The sequence below is a fragment of the Pseudophryne corroboree genome, unplaced genomic scaffold, assembly GCF_028390025.1.
Source record: "Pseudophryne corroboree isolate aPseCor3 unplaced genomic scaffold, aPseCor3.hap2 scaffold_1923, whole genome shotgun sequence".
Lineage (NCBI taxonomy): Eukaryota > Metazoa > Chordata > Amphibia > Anura > Myobatrachidae > Pseudophryne > Pseudophryne corroboree.
The window spans coordinates 54,478-69,846 of NW_026968563.1; the positions used below are offsets into that span (position 1 = coordinate 54,478).

A 15,369-nucleotide genomic window follows, 5' to 3' on the forward strand; every position below is an offset into this window, starting at 1 on the left:
CGTCCCTGGGTGGGATTGAACCACCAACCTTTTGGTTAATAGCCAAACACACTAACCGATTGCGCCACAGAGACACTTTGCAAAAGTCCATACTGACAAAGGCTAATAAGCATTCATCTAAAACGTTTCCTAGAAAAACTTTAAAAAGTCAATAATCTGGAGAGTTTTTGTAAGATGTTTCTTCCATCAACCAACGAAGAAACACATTGGTACTTTCCCATGATGAGTGAGTGCTTCATGATCTCTTGCACTTACATGTGCAGGAGAGTACTGCAATGGAAGCATGCTGGGCTCATAACCCAGAGGTAGGCAGATTGAAACTATCCTCTGCTATATGCATTTTTTTTTGTTAATTAAAGTAATCCAAAACTGGGATTGATATTTTGTCTCTTTTATTTTTACTTAAAGTACAATAACTTTTACCATTTTAATTTGTGTTAATAGTATATTGACAGTATTGTTTTCTTTCAAAAATCCACTTCATTTTCTTTACCCTATTATTAAAATGGTAATTGACAAAAACAAACTACATTGTCACCAGAAGAGCAATACAAAATGTACAAGTGATATATTAAAATCATCTTTCCAGCTTGAATTTCAATGATGCATTGGGTCAACAATTTTGTGAGAAACATCTTCACCCTTAAATAAAGATTTTCTTAATATCTTACCTGTGTGCTAATTAGATATCACCTTGTTTTCACATTAAACAGACTTCCACATGAGAAAGCAGCAAGGATGCAGTGGCGTTAATGTTTCCTGGTGTCAACCTGTATTATTTCAGTAGACATTGAAATGAGGATACATCTTGCTGCCTTTCCAATGAAGCAAGTTTAATTTAGTAATAGGTGAAAAACCATCCCTACAAAGGTGTTAATCAGAGACTTGGCTTTGTGGACACTTTTCAGAGAACAAATTTGTTAGCATAAAAATAAAGCCAGAAAATGAAGAGCTGTTTAATCACGCAATTTGATTTTTTTGCCAGCATATTTCTTTTTCTCTGCAACCCACTGCTAAATTGTGCTTCCTAGATGTTTTTATAAAATCACTGAATCAAATCTAACTCTGATTACATCAGAGAAGGCCAGGTACCCTGCACCATAACAGGGGGTATGAAATTTAACTTGTCTACTTAAAGATCACCAAAATCTGATAACAAGGTCAATTACGTCCCTGGGTGGGATTGAACCACCAACCTTTTGGTTAATAGCCGTACACACTAACTGATTGCGCCACAGAGACACTTTGCAAAAGCACATACTGACAAATGCTAATAAGCATTCATCTAAAACGTTTCCTAGAAAAACTTAAAAAAATCAATAATCTGGAGAGTTTTTGTAAGATGTTTCTTCTATCAACCAACGAAGAAACACATTGGTACTTTCCCATGATGAGTGAGTGCTTCAGGATCTCTTGCACTTACATGTGCAGCAGAGTACAGCAATGGAAGCATGCTGGGCCCATAACCCAGAGGTAGGCAGATTGAAACTATCCTCTGCTATATGCATTTTTTTGTTTGTTAATTAAAGTAATCCAAAACTGGGATTGATATTTTGGCTCTTTTATTTTTACTTAAAGTACAATAACTTTTACCATTTTAATTTGTTTTAATAGTATATTGACAGTATTGTTTTCTTTCAAAAATCCACTTAATTTTCTTTACCCTATTATTAAAATGGTAATTGACAAAAACAAACTACATTGTCACCAGAAGAGCAATACAAAATGTACAAGTGATATATTAAAATCATCTTTCCAGCTTGAATTTCAATGATGCATTGGGGCAACGATTTTGTGAGAAACATCTTCACCCTTAAATAAAGATTTTCTTAATTCCTTACCTGTGTGCTAATTAGATATCACCTTGTTTTCACATTTAACAGACTTCCACATGAGAAAGCAGCAAGGATGCAGTGGCGTTAATGTTTCCTGGTGTCAACCTGTATTATTTCAGTAGACATTGAAATGAGGATGCATCTTGCTGCCTTTCCAATGAAGCAAGTTTAATTTAGTAATAGGTGAAAAACCATCCTTACAAAGGTGTTAATCAGAGACTTGGCTTTGTGGACACTTTTCAGAGAACAAATTTGTTAGCATAAAAATAAAGCCAGAAAATAAAGAGCTGTTTAATCACTCAATTGGATTTTTCTGCCAGCATATTTTTTTTCTCTGCAACCCACTGCTAAATTGTGCTTCCTAGCTGTTTTTATAAAATCACTGAATCAAATCTAACTCTGATTACATCAGAGAAGGCCAGGTACCCTACACCATAACAGGGGGTTTGAAATTTTGACTTGTCTACTTAAAGATCACCAAAATCTGATAACAAGGTCAATTAGGTCCCTGGGTGGGATTGAACCACCAACCTTTTGGTTAATAGCCGTACATACTAACTGATTGCGCCACAGAGACACTTTGCAAAAGTCCATACTGACAAAGGCTAATAAGCATTCATCTAAAACGTTTCCTAGAAAAACTTTAAAAAGTCAATAATCTGGAGAGTTTTTGTAAGATGTTTCTTCCATCAACCAACGAAGAAACACATTGGTACTTTCCCATGATGAGTGAGTGCTTCAGGATCTCTTGAACTTACATGTGCAGCAGAGTACTGCAATGGAAGCATGCTGGGCTCATAACCGAGAGGTAGGCAGATTGAAACTATCCTCTGCTATATGCATTTTTTTTTTGTTAATTAAAGTAATCCAAAACTGGGATTGATATTTTGTCTCTTTTATTTTTACTTAAAGTACAATAACTTTTACCATTTTAATTTGTTTTAATAGTATATTGACAGTATTGTTTTCTTTCAAAAATCCACTTCATTTTCTTTACCCTATTATTAAAATGGTAATTGACAAAAACAAACTACATTGTCACCAGAAGAGCAATACAAAATGTACAAGTGATATATTAAAATCATCTTTCCAGCTTGAATTTCAATGTTGCATTGGGTCAACAATTTTGTGAGAAACATCTTCACCCTTAAATAAAGATTTTCTTAATTCCTTACCTGTGTGCTAATTAGATATCACCTTGTTTTCACATTAAACAGACTTCCACATGAGAAAGCAGCAAGGATGCAGTGGCGTTAATGTTTCCTGGTGTCAACTTGTATTATTTCAGTAGACATTGAAATGAGGATGCATCTTGCTGCCTTTCCAATGAAGCAAGTTTAATTTAGTAATAGGTGAAAAACCATCCTTACAAAGGTGTTAATCAGAGACTTGGCTTTGTGGACACTTTTCAGAGAACAAATTTGTTAGCATAAAAATAAAGCCAGAAAATGAAGAGCTGTTTAATCACTCGATTGGATTTTTCTGCCAGCATATTTTTTTTCTCTGCAACCCACTGCTAAATTGTGCTTCCTAGCTGTTTTTTATAAAATCACTGAATCAAATCTAACTCTGATTACATCAGAGAAGGCCAGGTACCCTACACCATAAGAGGAGGTTTGAAATTTTGACTTGTCTACTTAAATATCACCAAAATCTGATCACAAGGTTAATTACGTCCCTTGGTGGGATTTGAACCACCAACCTTTTGGTTAATAGCCAAACACACTAACCGATTGCGCCACAGAGACACTTTGCAAAAGTCCATACTGACAAAGGCTAATAAGCATTCATCTAAAACGTTTCCTAGAAAAACTTTAAAAAGTCAATAATCTGGAGAGTTTTTGTAAGATGTTTCTTCCATCAACCAACGAAGAAACACATTGGTACTTTCCCATGATGAGTGAGTGCTTCAGGATCTCTTGAACTTACATGTGCAGCAGAGTACTGCAATGGAAGCATGCTGGGCTCATAACCGAGAGGTAGGCAGATTGAAACTATCCTCTGCTATATGCATTTTTTTTTTTGTTAATTAAAGTAATCCAAAACTGGGATTGATATTTTGTCTCTTTTATTTTTACTTAAAGTACAATAACTTTTACCATTTTAATTTGTTTTAATAGTATATTGACAGTATTGTTTTCTTTCAAAAATCCACTTCATTTTCTTTACCCTATTATTAAAATGGTAATTGACAAAAACAAACTACATTGTCACCAGAAGAGCAATACAAAATGTACAAGTGATATATTAAAATCATCTTTCCAGCTTGAATTTCAATGTTGCATTGGGTCAACAATTTTGTGAGAAACATCTTCACCCTTAAATAAAGATTTTCTTAATTCCTTACCTGTGTGCTAATTAGATATCACCTTGTTTTCACATTAAACAGACTTCCACATGAGAAAGCAGCAAGGATGCAGTGGCGTTAATGTTTCCTGGTGTCAACCTGTATTATTTCAGTAGACATTGAAATGAGGATGCATCTTGCTGCCTTTCCAATGAAGCAAGTTTAATTTAGTAATAGGTGAAAAACCATCCTTACAAAGGTGTTAATCAGAGACTTGGCTTTGTGGACACTTTTCAGAGAACAAATTTGTTAGCATAAAAATAAAGCCAGAAAATAAAGAGCTGTTTAATCACTCAATTGGATTTTTCTGCCAGCATATTTTTTTTCTCTGCAACCCACTGCTAAATTGTGCTTCCTAGCTGTTTTTATAAAATCACTGAATCAAATCTAACTCTGATTACATCAGAGAAGGCCAGGTACCCTACACCATAACAGGGGGTTTGAAATTTTGACTTGTCTACTTAAAGATCACCAAAATCTGATAACAAGGTCAATTAGGTCCCTGGGTGGGATTGAACCACCAACCTTTTGGTTAATAGCCGTACATACTAACTGATTGCGCCACAGAGACACTTTGCAAAAGTCCATACTGACAAAGGCTAATAAGCATTCATCTAAAACGTTTCCTAGAAAAACTTTAAAAAGTCAATAATCTGGAGAGTTTTTGTAAGATGTTTCTTCCATCAACCAACGAAGAAACACATTGGTACTTTCCCATGATGAGTGAGTGCTTCAGGATCTCTTGAACTTACATGTGCAGCAGAGTACTGCAATGGAAGCATGCTGGGCTCATAACCGAGAGGTAGGCAGATTGAAACTATCCTCTGCTATATGCATTTTTTTTTTGTTAATTAAAGTAATCCAAAACTGGGATTGATATTTTGTCTCTTTTATTTTTACTTAAAGTACAATAACTTTTACCATTTTAATTTGTTTTAATAGTATATTGACAGTATTGTTTTCTTTCAAAAATCCACTTCATTTTCTTTACCCTATTATTAAAATGGTAATTGACAAAAACAAACTACATTGTCACCAGAAGAGCAATACAAAATGTACAAGTGATATATTAAAATCATCTTTCCAGCTTGAATTTCAATGTTGCATTGGGTCAACAATTTTGTGAGAAACATCTTCACCCTTAAATAAAGATTTTCTTAATTCCTTACCTGTGTGCTAATTAGATATCACCTTGTTTTCACATTAAACAGACTTCCACATGAGAAAGCAGCAAGGATGCAGTGGCGTTAATGTTTCCTGGTGTCAACTTGTATTATTTCAGTAGACATTGAAATGAGGATGCATCTTGCTGCCTTTCCAATGAAGCAAGTTTAATTTAGTAATAGGTGAAAAACCATCCTTACAAAGGTGTTAATCAGAGACTTGGCTTTGTGGACACTTTTCAGAGAACAAATTTGTTAGCATAAAAATAAAGCCAGAAAATGAAGAGCTGTTTAATCACTCGATTGGATTTTTCTGCCAGCATATTTTTTTTCTCTGCAACCCACTGCTAAATTGTGCTTCCTAGCTGTTTTTTATAAAATCACTGAATCAAATCTAACTCTGATTACATCAGAGAAGGCCAGGTACCCTACACCATAAGAGGAGGTTTGAAATTTTGACTTGTCTACTTAAATATCACCAAAATTTGATCACAAGGTTAATTACATCCCTGGGTGAGATTGAACCACCAACCTTTTGGTTAATAGCCAAACACACTAACCGATTGCGCCACAGAGACACTTTGCAAAAGTCCATACTGACAAAGGCTAATAAGCATTCATCTAAAACGTTTCCTAGAAAAACTTTAAAAAGTCAATAATCTGGAGAGTTTTTGTAAGATGTTTCTTCCATCAACCAACGAAGAAACACATTGGTACTTTCCCATGATGAGTGAGTGCTTCAGGATCTCTTGCACTTACATGTGCAGCAGAATACTGCAATGGAAGCATGCTGGGCCCATAACCCAGAGGTAGGCAGATTGAAACTATCCTCTGCTATATGCATTTTTTTTGTTAATTAAAGTAATCCAAAACTGGGATTGATATTTTGTCTCTTTTATTTTTACTTAAAGTACAATAACTTTTACCATTTTAATTTGTTTTAATAGTATATTGACAGTATTGTTTTCTTTCAAAAATCCACTTCATTTTCTTTACCCTATTATTAAAATGGTAATTGACAAAAACAAACTACATTGTCACCAGAAGAGCAATACAAAATGTACAAGTGATATATTAAAATCATCTTTCCAGCTTGAATTTCAATGATGCATTGGGTCAACAATTTTGTGAGAAACATCTTCACCCTTAAATAAAGATTTTCTTAATTCCTTACCTGTGTGCTAATTAGATATCACCTTGTTTTCACATTAAACAGACTTCCACATGAGAAAGCAGCAAGGATGCAGTGGCGTTAATGTTTCCTGGTGTCAACCTGTATTATTTCAGTAGACATTGAAATGAGGATACATCTTGCTGCCTTTCCAATGAAGCAAGTTTAATTTAGTAATAGGTGAAAAACCATCCCTACAAAGGTGTTAATCAGAGACTTGGCTTTGTGGACACTTTTCAGAGAACAAATTTGTTAGCATAAAAATAAAGCCAGAAAATGAAGAGCTGTTTAATCACGCAATTTGATTTTTTTGCCAGCATATTTCTTTTTCTCTGCAACCCACTGCTAAATTGTGCTTCCTAGATGTTTTTATAAAATCACTGAATCAAATCTAACTCTGATTACATCAGAGAAGGCCAGGTACCCTACACCATAACAGGGGGTATGAAATTTGACTTGTCTACTTAAAGATCACCAAAATCTGATAACAAGGTCAATTAGGTGCCTGGATGGGATTGAACCACCAGCCTTATGGTTAATAGCCGTACATACTAACTGATTGCGCCACAGAGACACTTTGCAAAAGTCCATACTGACAAAGGCTAATAAGCATTCATCTAAAACGTTTCCTAGAAAAACTTTAAAAAGTCAATAATCTGGAGAGTTTTTGTAAGATGTTTCTTCCATCAACCAACGAAGAAACACATTGGTACTTTCCCATGATGAGTGAGTGCTTCAGGATCTCTTGCACTTACATGTGCAGCAGAGTACTGCAATGGAAGCATGCTGGGCCCATAACCCAGAGGTAGGCAGATTGAAACTATCCTCTGCTATATGCATTTTTTTTGTTAATTAAAGTAATCCAAAACTGGGATTGATATTTTGTCTCTTTTATTTTTACTTAAAGTACAATAACTTTTACCATTTTAATTTGTTTTAATAGTATATTGACAGTATTGTTTTCTTTCAAAAATCCAATTCATTTTCTTTACCCTATTATTAAAATGGTAATTGACAAAAACAAACTACATTGTCACCAGAAGAGCAATACAAAATGTACAAGTGATATATTAAAATCATATTTCCAGCTTGAATTTCAATGATGCATTGGGGCAACGATTTTGTGAGAAACATCTTCACCCTTAAATAAAGATTTTCTTAATTCCTTACCTGTGTGCTAATTAGATATCACCTTGTTTTCATATTAAACAGACTTCCACATGAGAAAGCAGCAAGGATGCAGTGGCGTTAATGTTTCCTGGTGTCAACTTGTATTATTTCAGTAGACATTGAAATGAGGATGCATCTTGCTGCCTTTCCAATGAAGCAAGTTTAATTTAGTAATAGGTGAAAAACCATCCTTACAAAGGTGTTAATCAGAGACTTGGCTTTGTGGACACTTTTCAGAGAACAAATTTGTTAGCATAAAAATAAAGCCAGAAAATGAAGAGCTGTTTAATCACTCAATTGGATTTTTCTGCCAGCATATTTTTTTTCTCTGCAACCCACTGCTAAATTGTGCTTCCTAGCTGTTTTTATAAAATCACTGAATCAAATCTAACTCTGATTACATCAGAGAAGGCCAGGTACCCTACACCATAACAGGGGGTTTGAAATTTTGACTTGTCTACTTAAAGATCACCAAAATCTGATAACAAGGTCAATTAGGTCCCTGGGTGGGATTGAACCACCAACCTTATGGTTAATAGCCGTACATACTAACTGATTGCGCCACAGAAACACTTTGCAAAAGTCCATACTGACAAAGGCTAATAAGCATTCATCTAAAACGTTTCCTAGAAAAACTTTAAAAAGTCAATAATCTGGAGAGTTTTTGTAAGATGTTTCTTCCATCAACCAACGAAGAAACACATTGGTACTTTCCCATGATGAGTGAGTGCTTCAGGATCTCTTGCACTTACATGTGCAGCAGAGTACTGTAATGGAAGCATGCTGGGCCCATAACCCAGAGGTAGGCAGATTGAAACTATCCTCTGCTATATGCATTTTTTTGTTTGTTAATTAAAGTAATCCAAAACTGGGATTGATATTTTGTCTCTTTTATTTTTACTTTAAGTACAATAACTTTTACCATTTTAATTTGTTTTAATAGTATATTGACAGTATTGTTTTCTTTCAAAAATCCACTTCATTTTCTTTACCCTATTATTAAAATGGTAATTGACAAAAACAAACTACATTGTCACCAGAAGAGCAATACAAAATGTACAAGTGATATATTAAAATCATCTTTCCAGCTTGAATTTCAATGATGCATTGGGGCAACGATTTTGTGAGAAACATCTTCACCCTTAAATAAAGATTTTCTTAATTCCTTACCTGTGTGCTAATTAGATATCACCTTGTTTTCACATTAAACAGACTTCCACATGAGAAAGCAGCAAGGATGCAGTGGCGTTAATGTTTCCTGGTGTCAACCTGTATTATTTCAGTAGACATTGAAATGAGGATACATCTTGCTGCCTTTCCAATGAAGCAAGTTTAATTTAGTAATAGGTGAAAAACCATCCCTACAAAGGTGTTAATCAGAGACTTTGCTTTGTGGACACTTTTCAGAGAACAAATTTGTTAGCATAAAAATAAAGCCAGAAAATGAAGAGCTGTTTAATCACGCAATTTGGTTTTTTTGCCAGCATATTTCTTTTTCTCTGCAACCCACTCCTAAATTGTGCTTCCTAGATGTTTTTATAAAATCACTGAATCAAATCTAACTCTGATTACATCAGAGAAGGCCTGGTACCCTACACCATAACAGGGGGTATGAAATTTGACTTGTCTACTTAAAGATCACCAAAATCTGATAACAATGTCAATTACGTCCCTGGGTGGGATTGAACCACCAACCTTTTGGTTAATAGCCGTACACACTAACTGATTGCGCCACAGAGACACTTTGCAAAAAGTACTTACTGACAAATGCTAATAAGCATTCATCTAAAACGTTTCCTAGAAAAACTTAAAAAAGTCAATAATCTGGAGAGTTTTTGTAAGATGTTTCTTCTATCAACCAACGAAGAAACACATTGGTACTTTCCCATGATGAGTGAGTGCTTCAGGATCTCTTGCACTTACATGTGCAGCAGAGTACAGCAATGGAAGCATGCTGGGCCCATAACCCAGAGGTAGGCAGATTGAAACTATCCTCTGCTATATGCATTTTTTTGTTTGTTAATTAAAGTAATCCAAAACTGGGATTGATATTTTGGCTCTTTTATTTTTACTTAAAGTACAATAACTTTTACCATTTTAATTTGTTTTAATAGTATATTGACAGTATTGTTTTCTTTCAAAAATCCACTTAATTTTCTTTACCCTATTATTAAAATGGTAATTGACAAAAACAAACTACATTGTCACCAGAAGAGCAATACAAAATGTACAAGTGATATATTAAAATCATCTTTCCAGCTTGAATTTCAATGATGCATTGGGGCAACGATTTTGTGAGAAACATCTTCACCCTTAAATAAAGATTTTCTTAATTCCTTACCTGTGTGCTAATTAGATATCACCTTGTTTTCACATTAAACAGACTTCCACATGAGAAAGCAGCAAGGATGCAGTGGCGTTAATGTTTCCTGGTGTCAACCTGTATTATTTCAGTAGACATTGAAATGAGGATGCATCTTGCTGCCTTTCCAATGAAGCAAGTTTAATTTAGTAATAGGTGAAAAACCATCCTTACAAAGGTGTTAATCAGAGACTTGGCTTTGTGGACACTTTTCAGAGAACAAATTTGTTAGCATAAAAATAAAGCCAGAAAATAAAGAGCTGTTTAATCACTCAATTGGATTTTTCTGCCAGCATATTTTTTTTCTCTGCAACCCACTGCTAAATTGTGCTTCCTAGCTGTTTTTATAAAATCACTGAATCAAATCTAACTCTGATTACATCAGAGAAGGCCAGGTACCCTACACCATAACAGGGGGTTTGAAATTTTGACTTGTCTACTTAAAGATCACCAAAATCTGATAACAAGGTCAATTAGGTCCCTGGGTGGGATTGAACCACCAACCTTTTGGTTAATAACCGTACACACTAACTGATTGCGCCACAGAGACACTTTGCAAAAAGTCCATACTGACAAAGGCTAATAAGCATTCATCTAAAACGTTTCCTAGAAAAACTTTAAAAAGTCAATAATCTGGAGAGTTTTTGTAAGATGTTTCTTCCATCAACCAACGAAGAAACACATTGGTACTTTCCCATGATGAGTGAGTGCTTCAGGATCTCTTGAACTTACATGTGCAGCAGAGTACTGCAATGGAAGCATGCTGGGCCCATAACCGAGAGGTAGGCAGATTGAAACTATCCTCTGCTATATGCATTTTTTTTTTTGTTAATTAAAGTAATCCAAAACTGGGATTGATATTTTGTCTCTTTTATTTTTACTTAAAGTACAATAACTTTTACCATTTTAATTTGTTTTAATAGTATATTGACAGTATTGTTTTCTTTCAAAAATCCACTTCATTTTCTTTACCCTATTATTAAAATGGTAATTGACAAAAACAAACTACATTGTCACCAGAAGAGCAATACAAAATGTACAAGTGATATATTAAAATCATCTTTCCAGCTTGAATTTCAATGATGCATTGGGTCAACAATTTTGTGAGAAACATCTTCTCCCTTAAATAAAGATTTTCTTAATTCCTTACCTGTGTGCTAATTAGATATCACCTTGTTTTCACATTAAACAGACTTCCACATGAGAAAGCAGCAAGGATGCAGTGGCGTTAATGTTTCCTGGTGTCAACTTGTATTATTTCAGTACACATTGAAATGAGGATGCATCTTGCTGCCTTTCCAATGAAGCAAGTTTAATTTAGTAATAGGTGAAAAACCATCCTTACAAAGGTGTTAATCAGAGACTTGGCTTTGTGGACACTTTTCAGAGAACAAATTTGTTAGCATAAAAATAAAGCCAGAAAATGAAGAGCTGTTTAATCACTCAATTGGATTTTTTTGCCAGCATATTTCTTTTTCTCTGCAACCCACTGCTAAATTGTGCTTCCTAGCTGTTTTTTATAAAATCACTGAATCAAATCTAACTCTGATTACATCAAAGAAGGCCATGTACCCTACACCATAAGAGGAGGTTTGAAATTTTGACTTGTCTACTTAAATATCACCAAAATCTGATCACAAGGTTAATTACGTCCCTGGGTGGGATTGAACCACCAACCTTTTGGTCAATAGCCAAACACACTAACCGATTGCGCCACAGAGACACTTTGCAAAAGTCCATACTGACAAAGGCTAATAAGCATTCATCTAAAACGTTTCCTAGAAAAACTTTAAAAAGTCAATAATCTGGAGAGTTTTTGTAAGATGTTTCTTCCATCAACCAACGAAGAAACACATTGGTACTTTCCCATGATGAGTGAGTGCTTCAGGATCTCTTGCACTTACATGTGCAGCAGAGTACTGCAATGGAAGCATGCTGGGCCCATAACCCAGAGGTAGGCAGATTGAAACTATCCTCTGCTATATGCATTTTTTTTGTTAATTAAAGTAATCCAAAACTGGGATTGATATTTTGTCTCTTTTATTTTTACTTAAAGTACAATAACTTTTACCATTTTAATTTGTTTTAATAGTATATTGACAGTATTGTTTTCTTTCAAAAATCCACTTCATTTTCTTTACCCTATTATTAAAATGGTAATTGACAAAAACAAACTACATTGTCACCAGAAGAGCAATACAAAATGTACAAGTGATATATTAAAATCATCTTTCCAGCTTGAATTTCAATGATGCATTGGGTCAACAATTTTGTGAGAAACATCTTCACCCTTAAATAAAGATTTTCTTAATTCCTTACCTGTGTGCTAATTAGATATCACCTTGTTTTCACATTAAACAGACTTCCACATGAGAAAGCAGCAAGGATGCAGTGGCATTAATGTTTCCTGGTGTCAACCTGTATTATTTCAGTAGACATTGAAATGAGGATACATCTTGCTGCCTTTCCAATGAAGCAAGTTTAATTTAGTAATAGGTGAAAAACCATCCCTACAAAGGTGTTAATCAGAGACTTGGCTTTGTGGACACTTTTCAGAGAACAAATTTGTTAGCATAAAAATAAAGCCAGAAAATGAAGAGCTGTTTAATCACGCAATTTGATTTTTTTGCCAGCATATTTCTTTTTCTCTGCAACCCAATGCTAAATTGTGCTTCCTAGATGTTTTTATAAAATCACATAATCAAATCTAACTCTGATTACATCAGAGAAGGCCAGGTACCCTACACCATAACAGGGGGTATGAAATTTGACTTGTCTACTTAAAGATCACCAAAATCTGATAACAAGGTCAATTACGTCCCTGAGTGGGATTGAACCACCAACCTTTTGGTTAATAGCCGTACACACTAACTGATTGCGCCACAGAGACACTTTGCAAAAGTACATACTGACAAATGCTAATAAGCATTCATCTAAAACGTTTCCTAGAAAAACTTAAAAAAGTCAATAATCTGGAGAGTTTTTGTAAGATGTTTCTTCTATCAACCAACGAAGAAACACATTTATACTTTCCCATGATGAGTGAGTGCTTCAGGATCTCTTGCACTTACATGTGCAGCAGAGTACAGCAATGGAAGCATGCTGGGCCCATAACCCAGAGGTAGGCAGATTGAAACTATCCTCTGCTATATGCATTTTTTTGTTTGTTAATTAAAGTAATCCAAAACTGGGATTGATATTTTGGCTCTTTTATTTTTACTTAAAGTACAATAACTTTTACCATTTTAATTTGTTTTAATAGTATATTGACAGTATTGTTTTCTTTCAAAAATCCACTTCATTTTCTTTACCCTATTATTAAAATGGTAATTGACAAAAACAAACTACATTGTCACCAGAAGAGCAATACAAAATGTACAAGTGATATATTAAAATCATCTTTCCAGCTTGAATTTCAATGATGCATTGGGGCAACGATTTTGTGAGAAACATCTTCACCCTTAAATAAAGATTTTCTTAATTCCTTACCTGTGTGCTAATTAGATATCACCTTGTTTTCACATTAAACAGACTTCCACATGAGAAAGCAGCAAGGATGCAGTGGCGTTAATGTTTCCTGGTGTCAACCTGTATTATTTCAGTAGACATTGAAATGAGGATGCATCTTGCTGCCTTTCCAATGAAGCAAGTTTAATTTAGTAATAGGTGAAAAACCATCCTTACAAAGGTGTTAATCAGAGACTTGGCTTTGTGGACACTTTTCAGAGAACAAATTTGTTAGCATAAAAATAAAGCCAGAAAATAAAGAGCTGTTTAATCACTCAATTGGATTTTTCTGCCAGCATATTTTTTTTCTCTGCAACCCACTGCTAAATTGTGCTTCCTAGCTGTTTTTATAAAATCACTGAATCAAATCTAACTCTGATTACATCAGAGAAGGCCAGGTACCCTACACCATAACAGGGGGTTTGAAATTTTGACTTGTCTACTTAAAGATCACCAAAATCTGATAACAAGGTCAATTATGTCCCTGGGTGGGATTGAACCACCAACCCTTTGGTTAATAGCCGTACATACTAACTGATTGCGCCACAGAGACACTTTACAAAAGTCCATACTGACAAAGGCTAATAAGCATTTAACTAAAACGTTTCCTAGAAAAACTTTAAAAAGTCAATAATCTGGAGAGTTTTTGTAAGATGTTTCTTCCATCAACCAACGAAGAAACACATTGGTACTTTCCCATGATGAGTGAGTGCTTCAGGATCTCTTGAACTTACATGTGCAGCAGAGTACTGCAATGGAAGCATGCTGGGCCCATAACCCAGAGGTAGGCAGATTGAAACTATCCTCTGCTATATGCATTTTTTTTTTGTTAATTAAAGTAATCCAAAACTGGGATTGATATTTTGTCTCTTTTATTTTTACTTAAAGTACAATAACTTTTACCATTTTAATTTGTTTTAATAGTATATTGACAGTATTGTTTTCTTTCAAAAATCCACTTCATTTTCTTTACCCTATTATTAAAATGGTAATTGACAAAAACAAACTACATTGTCACCAGAAGAGCAATACAAAATGTACAAGTGATATATTAAAATCATCTTTCCAGCTTGAATTTCAATGATGCATTGGGGCAACGATTTTGTGAGAAACATCTTCACCCTTAAATAAAGATTTTCTTAATTCCTTACCTGTGTGCTAATTAGATATCACCTTGTTTTCACATTAAACAGACTTCCACATGAGAAAGCAGCAAGGATGCAGTGGCGTTAATGTTTCCTGGTGTCAACCTGTATTATTTCAGTAGACATTGAAATGAGGATGCATCTTGCTGCCTTTCCAATGAAGCAAGTTTAATTTAGTAATAGGTGAAAAACCATCCTTACAAAGGTGTTAATCAGAGACTTGGCTTTGTGGACACTTTTCAGAGAACAAATTTGTTAGCATAAAAATAAAGCCAGAAAATAAAGAGCTGTTTAATCACTCAATTGGATTTTTCTGCCAGCATATTTTTTTTCTCTGCAACCCACTGCTAAATTGTGCTTCCTAGCTGTTTTTATAAAATCACTGAATCAAATCTAACTCTGATTACATCAGAGAAGGCCAGGTACCCTACACCATAACAGGGGGTTTGAAATTTTGACTTGTCTACTTAAAGATCACCAAAATCTGATAACAAGGTCAATTAGGTCCCTGGGTGCGATTGAACCACCAACCTTTTGGTAAATAGCCGTACATACTAACTGATTGCGCCACAGAGACACTTTGCAAAAGTCCATACTGACAAAGGCTAATAAGCATTCATCTAAAACGTTTCCTAGAAAAACTTTAAAAAGTCAATAATCTGGAGAGTT

At 34.6% G+C, this 15,369-nt stretch overlaps 2 non-coding genes across 2 annotated transcripts; both read right to left on the reverse strand.

Moving 5' to 3' along the window:
- Nucleotides 1–74, reverse strand: TRNAN-AUU (transfer RNA asparagine (anticodon AUU)). Its single transcript has one exon. It is a non-coding gene; the product is annotated as a tRNA-Asn (tRNA).
- An 11,623-nt stretch (nucleotides 75–11,697) lies between these two features.
- TRNAN-AUU (transfer RNA asparagine (anticodon AUU)) lies at nucleotides 11,698–11,771 on the reverse strand. Its single transcript has one exon. It is a non-coding gene; the product is annotated as a tRNA-Asn (tRNA).
- Nucleotides 11,772–15,369: the final 3,598 nt, after the last annotated feature.